Source organism: Oncorhynchus mykiss, chromosome 2 (genome assembly GCF_057628025.1).
Source record: "Oncorhynchus mykiss isolate SJ-2025 chromosome 2, ASM5762802v1, whole genome shotgun sequence".
Taxonomy (NCBI): domain Eukaryota; kingdom Metazoa; phylum Chordata; class Actinopteri; order Salmoniformes; family Salmonidae; genus Oncorhynchus; species Oncorhynchus mykiss.
Window position 1 is genome coordinate 56979573 of NC_143023.1, and position 12250 is coordinate 56991822.

The 12250-nt window shown below is 41.6% G+C and overlaps 1 protein-coding gene across 6 annotated transcripts in view; it reads left to right on the forward strand.

Annotated features, from left to right (window-relative positions):
* Positions 1-12250, forward strand: part of LOC110492317 (transcription factor SOX-6) — a 155049-nt gene that overhangs the window by 34585 nt on the left and 108214 nt on the right. The window lies entirely within an intron of this gene.

Here is a 12250-nt window from a genome sequence, read left to right on the forward strand (position 1 = left end):
TCTGCGCTTTAGGTGAACAAACTGTACCTAAAATCAAAAGGGGACCATCGTGCTCTCAGAAGTGTGGTTGGTGTATAAAACCTGTAAACTCAGATAAGCAAAAAGGTGTGATGGGTCCGCACTCAAAAAGGTGTGATGGGTCCGCACTCAAAAAGGTGTGATTGGTCCCCACTCAAAAAGGTGTGATGGGTCCGCACTCAAAAAGGTGTGATTGGTCCCCACTCAAAAAGGTGTGATGGGTCCGCACTCAAAAAGGTGTGATTGGGTCCCACTCAAAAAGGTGTGATGGGTCCGCACTCAAAAAGGTGTGATTGGTCCCCACTCAAAAAGGTGTGATGGGTCCGCACTCAAAAAGGTGTGATTGGTCCCCACTCAAAAAGGTGTGATGGGTCCGCACTCAAAAAGGTGTGATGGGTCCGCACTCAAAAAGGTGTGATTGGTCCCCACTCAAAAAGGTGTGATGGGTCCGCACTCAAAAAGGTGTGATGGGTCCGCACTCAAAAAGGTGTGATGGGTCCGCACTCAAAAAGGTGTGATTGGTCCCCACTCAAAAAGGTGTGATGGGTCCGCACTCAAAAAGGTGTGATTGGTCCCCACTCAAAAAGGTGTGATGGGTCCACACTCAAAAAGGTGTGATGGGTCCACACTCAAAAAGGTGTGATTGGTCCCCACTCAAAAAGGTGTGATGGGTCCGCACTCAAAAAGGTGTGATGGGTCCGCACTCAAAAAGGTGTGATGGGTCCCCACTCAAAAAGGTGTGATGGGTCCGCACTCAAAAAGGTGTGATTGGTCCCCACTCAAAAAGGTGTGATGGGTCCGCACTCAAAAAGGTGTGATGGGTCCACACTCAAAAAGATGTTGCGTAAGGCTTTGCACCCTTCAGTGTGTAAGGCATAAATCTTTTTTGTTTGTTCAAAACAGCAGGGAACACAGGTGAGCAACTGATGAGCAGCAGCAGGTGCTTCTAATCGGGGATGCCACTCATCAGCCAATTAAGGATGTGGCTTCTCTAATCTGCCTCCATACAAGTTACAATTGCAAAGGTAGACAGAGAAGACTTATAGGGTATGGGAGGGGGCGTGAAGGGCAATTAGGGATATCAGGTGTGAGCCTTTCATGAATCAATTGCCTTAGGTGTCTGTTCACTTGGATACATTGTATCAATTGATGACTGCTTACCACACAGGACATCAGGCTAGGTCATTCATAAATATGTGGGGCTAACTCATAAATTATATGCAAAATATGGTATGGACCGTGTTCTTGTACAAGAGTCTACATTTTTCTTAGAGGAAGGAGGTGAAATCTAGTTATTTGTTTAAACAGTGTTGGGATACGGAATTAGATGTATATATCCACAGCAAATTGGCCAGTGTGACCTAGTGTTCATTTTGATAATGGTGTTAATAACCAGGGCAGGTTGAATGCAGGTTGCGCGTGAATACAAGTTCCAACTGTTGGCTGTGCCAACTTTGGCTGGATTCCAATAGGAGTTACACATACATTTTCAAGCTAACATAATGTGACCATGATTTTTTTTAATTTTTTTTTTTACCCTAAATACTTGTGTTGTGTTTAATGACAGAGTATTTGCTTAGAATCTCACTTGGTGAAGGCCACAAGACAAACCAAGTCTCTGTCACCTAACAAATACAGTGATGGTTGGTAACTCAGCAGAAAGGCAAAAACTAATACAGCTTCACATTAAGCAGTGTGTTAATCTAACACAGAAAAGTGTGGACCCATATGGACAGGTGTGTAAATTACACACTGTCAGTGTTTAACACTGGAGAATTGCTGTGTCCCCATGGCTTCTCTTTGGAGTCATTTGTTGTTGTAATCACCTCTGCGTGGTGGAGGAACTTTCTAGATCCTGACGCAACATAATTCATTATTAGAGTGATTCAGTTCTATGAAGTGTCTCGCAACTGGCGAGGTGATATCTTGACATCTGATAGCGGATTTATGTTCTCCAAGGCGTACTTTCAAGGCATGGGATGTTTTTTCCACTATAAATCTTATTGCAAGAAACACAGTAACACATACATAACTCCTCTAGTAATGCAAGTTAGACATTTATTTGATTGTTCCTAGACGTCTGAGGGCATACAACGCTAGTACATTTTGTTATGGTGCTACATGAGGTTCGTGATCTACATGGGGAAACATCCTTTTATGAATGTTAGGTTTGGGCGATATACAGTTTATACCATATACCACGGTATTTTGAAATACCAACGGTGTGAATTTCAATACCCTCACTGGGGGTGCGTGCTGCGCCTCTGCTTGTAGTAAGTTAAGTGTAACTGTAATACATCTAAGCTGTGTCAAATAAATTATATCTTTGCTAGCTAAGTAGCTAGATGGGAAGATCAAACTTCTTGGTTACTACAGAGACATTCAATCCCCCCCCCTGGATCAATTGTTCAATTTTAATTCACGTATAACCATGGTCACACTCTCAACACTCAGAGGCAGTAGGGATGACCCGTCTTGATAAGTGTGTGAATTTTATTTTCCTGTCCTGCTAAAAATCTAACTAGTACTTTTGGGTGTCAGGGAATATGTATGGAGTAAAAAATCTCTCTTTGTTTTTGTAGTGAAGTAAAAATATAAATGGTAAAGTACAGATACCCCAAAAAACAACTTCAAGTATTTTTATTTAAGTGCTTTACACCACTGGTATATACAGGTGAATTCTGGAAGGCAGAATTTAAGGAGGAGTCTAATGATAGTATATGCCAGTGCTTATTGACAATAGATATTGTTGAAAGTAAGTACAGTCCATTCATAAAGTGTTCAGACCCCCCAACTTTTTCCACATTTTGTTACATTACAGCCTTATTCTAAAACGTATTTAAAAAATGTTTCTCATCAATCTACATACAGTACCTCATAATGACAAAGTGAAAACAGTGTTTTATACAAATGTATTCAAAATAAAAACAAATACCTTATTTACATAAGTATTCAGACCCTTGGCTATGAGACTCAAAATTGAGCTCAGGTGCGTCCTGTTTCCATTGATCATCTTTGAAATGTTTCTTCAACTTGATTGGAGTCCACCCGTGGTAAATTCAATTGATTGGACATGATTTGGAAAGGCACACACCTGTCTATATAAGATCCCACAGTTGACAGTGCATGTCAGAGCAAAACCAAGCCATGTGGTCGAAGGAATTGTCCGTGGAGCTCCGAGACAGGATCTGGAGAAGGGTACCAAAACATTTCTGCAGCATTGAAGGTCCCCAAGAACAAAGTGGCCTCCATCATTCTTAAATGGAAAAAGTTTGGAACCACCATGACTCTTCCTAGAGCTGGCTGCCCGGCCAAACTGAACAATCGGGGGAGAAGGGCCTTGGTCAGGGAGGTGACCAATAACCCGATGGTCACTCTGACAGAGCTCCTGAGTTCCTCTGTGGAGTTGGGAGAATCTTCCAGAAGGACAACCATCTCTGCAGCACTCCACCAATCAGGTCTTTATGGTAAAGTGGCCAGACGGAAGCCCCTCCTCAGTAAAAGACACATGACAGCCCGCTTGGAGTTTGCCAAAAGGCACCTAAAGGACTCTCAGCCATGAGAAACAAGAGTCTCTGGTCTGATGAAACCAAGATTGAACTATTTGGCCTGAATGCCAAGCATCACGTCTGGAGGAAACCTACCACCATCTCTACGGTGACGCATAGTGGTGGCAGCATCATGCTGTGGGGATGTTTTTCAGCGACAGGGACTGGGAGACTAGTCAGGATCGAAGGAAAGATGAACGGAGCAAAGTACAGAGAGGTCGTTGATGAAAACCTGCTCCAGAGAACTCAGGACCTCAGACTGGGGCGAAGGTTCACCTTCCAACAGGACAACGACCCTAAGCACACAGCCAAGACAATGCAGGAGTGGCTTCGGGACAAGTGTCTGAATGTTCTTGAGTGGCCCAGCCAGAGCCCGGACTTGAATCCAATTGAACATCTCTGGAGAGACCTGAAAATAGCTGTGCAGCAACGCTCCCCATAATAAAAAAAAAATTAAAATCAGTTTTAGAATAAGGCTGTAACGTAACAAAATGTGGAAGTAGTCAAGGGGTCCTTCTGTTTTGGTTGGTATTTATTAAGTAAATAATAAGGGAGAGAATTTGATTATTTATCATATTCGTCCTCTGTGATTGGCTAGTCACTCTTGATGTTTCATTGCTATACACAAATATTCCTCATGATGGAGGTATAGAGGCTCTCATATTCTTCCTCTCCAGCCGGGAAAGCGATGTGCCTGTAAATGATATAATTGAGCTTACGCAACTAGTGCTTACTAAAAACAATTTGAGGAATATTACCACCTACAGACCTTTGGAACAGCTATGGGAACCCCATTAGCTCTAACTACACACATTTCCTAATGGGGAAATTCTATTTGGATTTAATTTATGAAAATAATCCTTCCAAAGATTATGTGAAATATTCAACCCGCTATATAGACAATTGAATAATGATCTGGAGGGGTTCTGAAATGTAAAAAAATAAACGTTTTAACTACATTAACTCTAGAATACAATAAAATAAAATACTATACTAACAGCTGATAGATACAAGGCAGCCAACTTCATAGACTGCGTCGCATCTGACACAGAGGAAGAATATGATAGACAATCAAATTCTCTCATTGAGCGTTTCCACTCGAGACGATACCCCGATACCTGGCTTGATAAGGATTTTTTAAAAACTAATTAAAAGCTTGAACAGAAGCCATCGATTACTCCACGAAGCCCAACAATAACGATATACTTACTTTCAATGATAGCTATTTATATCATCAAGTCTATTGTGAAAAAGCGCTGGCATATACTATCATCAGACTGGTCTTTAAATGATGCCTTCCGGAATCCATCTTTATTTACCTAGAAACGATCAAGATATCTATCAAACATATTGTTCAAATCAGATGTGGTTGTAACTTGTACGCAGGTAGACCAGAGAAGCAACATCCCTGATTGGCAGATGAGTGACAACCCTGATTAGAAGCACCTGCTGCTAATCGGTTGCTCACCTGTGTTCCCTACCAATGCTGTTCTGAATGAAAAAGAGTTGTACCTACACACTGAATGAGACTGCAAAGCTGAAACGTCTTCTGTGCGCTATCCCTGATGCAGTGAAAATAATAATAATAATACTAATAATATGAAAATGAAGTAAGCTTTATGCGACATCTTTTTGAGTGTCGGCTCAATCACACCTTTTTTGCTTATCTGAACAAACTGTACCTGACTTTTTGGGTGTCAGTTAGTTTGCCTTCATCGTTCACATACAGGGTTCCTTTGATAGCTTCCCTCATGCGGCTGTAGACCACTACTCTGGTCAGTGTGTTTCTCTGTATTCACTCAATAGGAGCATTCAGTATGATGTAGAAAGGCCTCTTTTTAAAGACACACAGGCAGGCAGCACCCCAGGAGCCTTTTAGCACTATGTTACAGCCCTTTAATGGACTTCTATCTCTGTTCGCAATAAAGAGTCAAATGTCGTTGTAGTTAACACTAGCCCAAATTAAGAGCGGCAATACTGAAGTCATATAGATTTAAATGGTTTTGCCAGGGGGATAGGAGAAACATATGAAATGTGAAGATGGGAAAAGTTAAAGAAAAGTGCCAAATGGTTAATCGCACGTTTAAAGTAATTATAGTTGTTATAATAGTTGTCTTCATGTCAGAGGGGGAGGGAGTTTACAGTATACAGTAGGTCATCAGGTACCTGATCCCCATTGGCCCACAACTTGGGCAGGCATTACTGATTTACTGTTTGGTGATGGGCTAATACATGTCTACTTTGTTGGCTAGGGCAGGGAGCTCCATTTCAAAGGCTTTGTTGTTAACGAGGTGTGCACTTCATGTTGTACCCCTAGCCATACTACTTAACTCAATTGTTGAAATCACTTGAGTAAAGTTAAAGGCAACTCTATTTCTTTCAATTTGGCTGAGAGGCCTTTGAGATTGTCTACACCTGGAGAAAGTCTTGAAGGGCCGTTATGAATGACAGTTAAAGGAATAGTACACTCTAAAATCAAAGTTTGTCAGATGTTTTCAAACCTCCATCGTAGTCTAATGTCAAGATGAGTTCCCATCCCAGCCCATTGGTTAATGAGATGCAGCTTCAAACAAAATGAATGGAAAACATAAGCAAAAAAACAGGGTGCTTATCTCTTCCATTCATTTTGGATTTTGCCACATTTGGAAATGCACAGGCCCAGGATGGTTGTCTGAAAGAACCATTAACCGATACAGACCTATCCTAGATCTCACTGTCTCCACATTTGATGTTGTTTGAAGTACAGAGCCGAGGCATGGCGGAAACAAGACCACTTCAGTTTTAAATGCATAAATCGTCTCCAAATCCTAATTTTATCAGGTTTAGAGGGAAACTTGAAATTAAATTATTCTCTTTTTAAGATGCCACTTGCCTTTCCAATTGAATTACACGGCGGAAAGAGGACAAAAATGAACGCTCATAATACAATTACAATGTATGAATCCTGTCATGACAGACATCAGTTCACGGTTTCTTCCTGACCGACCAGCTCGATTCAGTCTTATGTAGCTAAATTTGAAAGTGTGTTTTTTACAGTGGCTAAAGGTAGAGACTCCGAGCTAGAAAATGGAATATCATACACTGCAGTTGAGGAACAACAAGAAAGTAATTCTGCTTTGAAAGTTGATAAACTTGTAACTCCACTTTTGAGAAAATGGCCTGTGAATGTTTTGGTGCACCTCCTGGAGAGCTCTTCTTTGTCTACACCCATTCAGCATCGTTCACACCCTCTTAAGCCGTAGCCCCACCCACCTCTTTAAGGATTCACAGTGTAGGAAACAACCAACGTTTTCAAGACTAAAAGTGGTGAAAGTAGTAGAAAAAAGTAATTGTAAAAATAAACGTTTATCTAGTCCTTGGCCTATATCCTGATCTGACTTTGGTGCAGGTCATGTTTGTGTTTCACATTACCCACTCTGGTAAGTAAACACACACTATATCAAATAAAATCTTAATTTACAGAAGGTGTAAACAGTAAAGTGAAATGGTTACTTGCATAATGAAGTCTTTTGTTTTACTTGTAGCTAGCTAGCTAAACAATGAACCATAATCCCCAACACTAATGCTGCGTTCAAAACAATTGGGAATTTGGGAATAAAACAAACTCTGACTGGGAAAAATGTATTTGAACGGTCATTCAACTTGGAATTCCACTAGGCTTGTCGTCCCCTAGAGCTCCTACACAGATCATACACGTAACGTTAGCTAGCGAGCCAGCCGGCTAACATTAGCTAGCTACCTAACAGTACGCTTTAACTTGAAATGAAAACGACTTTCTGACAAAATTAGAAACGTATAATATCTGAAAATGTAGCTAGACTCTTACCCATATACATGGTTGAATGCTTCTCCCTCTGTCATGGGTGCCATGGTTGCCCTTAGTTTGAAGATGTAATCTGGAGACAGGTGTTTTATACAACAGCCTTCTTTCTGTGTTCTCTTTTTGGACTCTACACATTTGGCAATCATCTCTCTGCTTCCACCGGGCATTCCACTGATTTCAAAACTTGGTCAACTTCTTCCGTGATGACACCATTTCTTCCCCACCATTGTCATCAGAAGACTCTACAATGTCTGGTTCAATGAAAAATGTTTTTAACTAAATCAGGGATATCCTCATTGTCTGATTCCTTTTCAGAGTCAGAGAGAGTCAGCATGGCACGATCACTCTCCAGAAAGTAGTCCATCGCAACATGTCCATCGCAACATTTTCCCACTGAGCTTTGTCCGTAGCACTATTAACTTCAGGGCAGCAATGTTGAGAGCAGTAGCAAAACATGTTAGGTTCTTCGTGATATCTTAAAAAAACATCCATAGACAGGATTATCCACACATACACATGCAGTTCATGTTGTAGACAGAAGCAAGCTACATGGCAGACCAATCCGAACTCATCTCTTGGCATGTCCAGCCCATCCATTATCTCTACCAGAGATAAACCAACCAGAGATTAACCAACATTTTTTTCCGCATTTACAGATGGAGTACACATTTGGGTTATGTAATCATTGAATCATAGAATGGCGCCCCCCCCCCATAGGTAATAACTTGCCATTACGTTGTCCCACGGAAGCTTTTAAATCTCAATGAATAGGATAACATGGACATCCTACTCTGAGAAGGTTGGTACATATACGGCCTCCTTTCTTGCAAAGTCAGATCATGCTCCTGTGTCCCTACTCCATGGGTCTTGGCAATGCACTGGTTACAGATATGAAATACCCTTTAGTCCATCCTTATTAAATATAACATTTTTTTCCACTCATGCCGTTATTTGTGTTATTTGTGCATTCATGGCAAATCAGAGTTCATTTAATCTTGACAGCAATTCATCTGTTTTTTAGGAAGGACACAAGGAAACTCCTTACAACTGTTTGTTTGGCAATTTGTCTGTCTTGAAAGAACTGTATCCCTCCTGGGCTGCATCTCAAATTGGACCCTATTCCCTACATACTGCACTACTTTTGACCAGAGCCCAATGGGCCAGGTCAAAAGTATTGTGCCATATAGGGAATAGAGTGCCATTTAGTGTGCGGCCATAGTGTTCTTTTAAGAGAGACAAATGGCCGAACAGTTGTAACTAACTATTATTGCTATCCCCATTGCTATTCCCCATTCCCTATATAGTGCACTACTTTTGACCTCACCTGAGCCCTATGGGCCATAGTCAAAAGTAGTGCATTCTATAGGGAATAGGGTACCACTTGGGACACAGCCTATATCCCTCCTGGTTTCTCAGTTGTTAATAATGACAGTCATTTCAACAGTCAGAGAGAACTGACCTGGCAAGTCAGCGCCCTTTTGGATGGATTTGTGGTAAGCTAATGAGCTAACAAGTTAATGAGGCCTCTGAGTTTGCTGGCTTGGCTTGCTCTAGGGTGAAGTTTCCCCTGGGTACAGATCTAGGATTAGCTTCCCCTCCCCCAATCTTAGCCATTAGTTGGTGGAAAACTCAAAAATGTCCCAAGATCAGCTTCTAAAGGCGCCTTCACCATACTCTCCGGTGGGGCACCCTTAAAACCGAACTATCCGAACTAACCGTACTGTGTTCTACTGAGTGCCCTCCGCATCCTTCTACTTTGTCTTTCCATTTTGTCAAAGGGAAGGGAACACTGCCGCGACTTCGCTATCCAACCGAGGGGCGTCAATTGAGTTGCCGACTGAATGAAGAGACATTTCAGCAACTCTTGGTGCACAGTAGAAGTTGATGAAAGCGCTTATTTTATTGTTCAAAGTAAAGCCAGCGCATTTCGGTCATTAGCCTTCATCAGGATTTTTTTCATTGGTATTTTGTCAAATGCAAACTTGGTAACAAGACTCGACAAGTCTTCCGCAATGCTGGTCAGGGTGGAAGTTCAGTTCAGTTATCATTTTGCATCGGTTTGACTTGGAGGTTATGTTATAGGCTCTTTTTAAGTAGAGGCCACACAAATAAAAACATATTTCAATTGAAATGCCTTGCAAGTCTGTGGTGATGAGGGACCCATTTAGCCGGCAGTGTGAATGAGTATCAGATGTCTGCGCTAGCTCAAGAGGGAGTGTGTGTGTGTGCGAGACCGTGTTACTATCCCGCCCGAGGTCCATATGGTTCTGTTTTGAATGCGCACATTGGTTGCAGATGGAGAGGCTATAGGTTGGGCCCGGGATGTGGTTCCTAACTTAGGCTGGATCAGCAAGCGGCTCAGAGCCAGTGAGAGAATCCACCAGCCTCATCCCACAGCCTCTTCACAAAACCACCAGCTCTATCCCGCTTTCACTTATATTACCATTGAAATTAGGCCTGTTCTAAATATTATCTCCTTCTATTTTATCCCTCCGTTTATGAAGGACTGGAGAGAAGAAAGGAGCCGCGCGGCTTAGTCACTTTTTCCCCCTCTCGTCCTCCAAACCACAAGCGACGGCAGCTTCCCCTAGATTAGTACTTTTGTCTGTTCAAAAACCACTGTGGCTTTAGGGCGATCCTCCTTCCATGAGGTCATGCAGTGAGAGATGGGGTGATAGAGGGAGAGATATATAACAAAAAGGAGGTGGAGGGGGAGGGTGAGAGTATGACTGGAGCGGAGAGTTGGAGAACGGAGTAAGGTCGTCCTGCTTACTGTACCATGGGTGTCCGTGGCACAAAGTATGTTGTTGTGCTCACTGCCATGCCAATGGATAGGAGCAAATTGTCATCATCGTCCTTATCTTCATCACCATTGTCATCACCATCATCGTCTTAATCGTCATCACTATTGTCATCATCATTATCTTCTTAATCGTCATCATCCTTGTCATCACCATTGTCATCACCATTGTCATCATCATTGTCATCATCATCACCATTGTCATCATCGTCGTCTTTATCGTCATCACCATTGTCGTCATCATCGTCTTAATTGTCATCCCCATTGTCATCATCGTCGTCTTTATCGTCATCATTGTCATCATCATCTTCATGATCTTCATTATCATCATTCCTATCCTCAGTGATGGCTGACATCCTTCGAAAATCCTTCCTTGCCTCGCCCCTCTCTCATCCTCTCAGATGTCTTCAGATGCACAGTGATATACGTCACAGTACACATAACTCCCCAAGGGGAGACTCAGACTCTCGCCATACTGAAGTGGATGCATTTAATCTGTGTCCCTCTTCTTCAGAATACACTATGTACATTATGTGATCTGTACCAAGGCAGTGAAAAAACGCCAAGGCAGGAGATTGTATTTGTTTTGGTGAAATGCTCTTTCCATTCGGTTAGCGCAGGTTTCACCTACCATTGCATGATGGTTCTGTTGATGTCAGAGAGCCTAGATGTTGCTTTGGGGGCCTTTGCGCCCTGTCTGTTCAATTAAACTAGGGAGGACTGTGTGTGTGTGTGTGTGTTTGTGTTTGTGTGTGTGTGTGTGTGTGTGTGTGTGTGTGTGTAACTAAGAGTGATCTAATTCATTTATTCTCCAACTGGATCAGAGTAGATTAAGAACAGGAAGGTTGACAAGGCAAATAGGCTCTCTTTCTCGTCTTTTACCCCTCTCTTCTTCACTATGGCATTTCCACCAACTAAATATAGACCTAAGAACTTGAACTTAACCCCCGTAATCGGTAAGTAATCTTATAGGCTCAAAGTTCACCTGACCTGCGGACTAATATGGTCTTAACATTAGAACCGCCTGGCCTTTGAGCCTATAAGTACCCGCTACAGAATGTTGAGAACGTTTCCGGGCGTCTCCTTTAGCATACTGCATCAGTTGCATATCAACCAGCAAGGTACGCAAACATAAGCACCAACGCATGATAAATAGTGCATCAACATGGGAATATATCCATGTAAAAATATAACAATAGTTGCTTAGATATACTTGACTCTATGTTTTGTACAATTCTACAAATTCCGAGTGAAAAACGTACGCCTAAAGACAATTTTGTACACTTTCAGTGTACACCAACATTCTAGCAGTCTAATAAATTTCATATATGCTATCAGAAGAATAATAATTTGGTTGTTTTTGTAAAGGTCTTAGGTAACATTTAAAATACAAAAAAAAAACTTTTCCAAAATAACTTAATAGCATTTTCATTAGTTTATGTTACTCTGTGCTGTAAATAATAACTAAAAACCACTCATTCAAGTCCATCACAAAGAAGTATTTTATCAATTTGTTTTGGCAGGTCTAAAGAAACATTGTGGAAATTAGAAAATAAAGTACCAGTCAAAGGTTTGGAAACACCTACTCGTTGTTGAATAATAGTGAATACATCAAAACTATGAAATAACACATATGGAATCATGTAGTAACCAAAAAAGGGTAAAAAAAAATCTAAATATATTTAGATTCTTCAAAGTAGCCACTTTGTTCAAAGCTGTCATCAAGGCAGTGTTGGCATTCACAGCTTCATGAGGAAGGCTTTCCCAACAGTCTTGAAGGAGTTCCCACATATGCTGAGCACTTGTTGGCGGATTTTCCTTCACTCTGCGGTCCAACTCATCCCAAGCAATCTCAATTGGGTTGAGGTCGGGTGATTGTGAAGGCCAGGTCATCTGATTATCAGCAGCACTCCATCACTCTCCTTCTTGGTCAAATTGCCATTATACAACCTGGAAGTGTGTTTTGGGTCATGGTCCTGTTGAAAAACAAATGATAGTCCCACTAAGCGCAAACCAGATGCAGAATTCTGTGGTAACCATGCTGGTTAAGTGTGCCTTGAA